The sequence below is a fragment of the Tarenaya hassleriana genome, unplaced genomic scaffold, assembly GCF_000463585.1.
Source record: "Tarenaya hassleriana unplaced genomic scaffold, ASM46358v1 Cleome1559, whole genome shotgun sequence".
NCBI lineage: Eukaryota > Viridiplantae > Streptophyta > Magnoliopsida > Brassicales > Cleomaceae > Tarenaya > Tarenaya hassleriana.
In genome coordinates, this window is record NW_010964981.1 from 1 (window position 1) to 2,046 (window position 2,046).

General features: G+C 43.2%; 1 pseudogene; it reads right to left on the bottom strand.

The window, feature by feature from the left end:
• Positions 1-1,034: 1,034 nt before the first annotated feature.
• On the bottom strand, positions 1,035-1,741 carry LOC104809172 (annotated as a pseudogene).
• Between the last annotated feature and the right edge of the window lie 305 nt (positions 1,742-2,046).

Here is a 2,046-nt window from a genome sequence, read left to right on the forward strand (position 1 = left end):
TCTCGGTATGCGTGTGAGTGAGGACAAAACACGCTGAAAGGTCTCGGGTTGCTGTGTGAGGTCAGTTTCGACAATTCGTAGCGGCCTCGGGTCGTTACAATAAAGCCCGAAGGTCTTATCCAGTAATGGCGATCGTTGAGTCACCGATGATGTGGAGAGAATTTATTTGTTGCTTCTGGGTCGGTTTTCCAACTACATTCGCGGCTCGACATTAATAGGGTGGGGTGAAAAGTAGAATAGATTTTGCCGCTCCTCTACGATTCTTCTCTTCGCTGAATACGACAGGGCAAGAATCGGATGCGTATCCACGAACTGTGACAACCGTATCTATGTCGGAAAAGTTCTGCCTTTTTGACCAATTTTTATGAATCAAAGGAAGTTTTAGTCTCAAAATGCAAGCCCAAGTCACCAGAAAGACGAGCGCAGGCCCAGAAAAGAAACCAAGTCACTCTCTTCCAAAATTTCAGCATGGACCAGAAGCAATTCATCAGGACATGATCAAAAAGAGAGAGACTCAGCAGTTGTGACTCGTGGGTATATGGTCCATGGTTCTGTCATCAATGTGAGCCTGATAATGGCTAGTGGTTGAAGCGGCTATGGTGGATGTCCAAGATTTTCGCGCAACTCAAATCCGAATTCGAAGTCTCTGCATCATAAAGTGGCTGAAGTAGATGTGACTGAGTTTGGATTCGTTTCGGTCGGTATCATAAGGTTGGATATCCGAAATAGTTTTTGGATACCGTTAACCCAAAGTCTCTCTCTTTATCTCTGTTCGTTTTCTTGGGTTTGAGGATGCTTGGCAACTGTGTTCAAGTTCTGCAAGTCAATCTACAGACAAGCTTTTCAGAGTCATTTAACTACAAGAACACAGAAAATTTTCAGACAGCAAATCTTCTCAACACGACAAGAGGTGGAATTACTATCATAAACAAGCCCACTTTAATATGTTACACATTTGGCTTGAGAGAGAGACACACACCTCCGTCACACACTATTATATGTTACAGAAAACCTCTGTTCTGCTAAACCCTGCAGTTTTACTAGCACCAATATGATATCTACATATCCAGCTTCGGTTTCCGACTAATCTCTGAGTAATGACCGCCCATCAACTGCAAAATCTCCCCCACAAGTTTTCTGATGAATCCTCCCATATTAAATCTGAGCTACACGCTGCCACATACCAGTAATCTGATTCAATTTCCTCTCTGAGCTGATCTAGTAGCCAACCAGAATAACCGACAAAGAATCTGAAGTCTTGTGGCTTGAGTATTCCTTCTTTTACAAGTGCTGCAACTTCATCCAAGCTGTTTTGAGCACCAAAGCTTAGGCCGGGCATGACTTCTTCAAACCCAGGGAGCTTAGCTCTATCACCTGTTTTCAGTAAGAACATGCTCGCTTCAAGCGTCCCTCCAAAGAAAAGGGGACAATCTGAAAACGTGGTAGTGAGTTCGTTATTAGTTGGTTTCATGTGCTTGATGTTTTTGTGAAGCGGGCGGTTGATGACCACTCCGAATGACCCTTCTTGTGGATGTTTGGTTCCTATTCTCAGAAGAAGCACCACTGTTCTCTCGAATGTTCTAACACCGTCTAGCTTCTCTGTGGCAACTAGGACGCAACCCGTCTCTGGACAAACTTGCCCTGAACTCTCTCCAATCCATATTCCGGCCATGGGACTTCTGAGATGCAGAATCGCCCGATTTATTGCCATTAGCATACTTATTTCCTTGAGAAGCATCTCCTTCAAGAACAGAATGACTCGGCAATAGTGAGAATCAGAATCGATAAGGCCAAATTTCAAGAGTAGACTTGCAAATCCTACTCAGCATATAAGTTACTATTTTGTAACCTCATACACAACTCTTAGCCAAGAAATGCTGCTTACCACATCAAGCAACTAAACCCATGAGAATGTCTTTCAAATAAACGAGATGTAAACTCTCATATAAACTTGTTAAACAAAGGGCCCAGTTGTTTTCCAAGAACTAATCTAGGCCTTTCAGACCAATCTCCTTTCCTTTGTGTTAAGGCTTCAAACTGACAAAC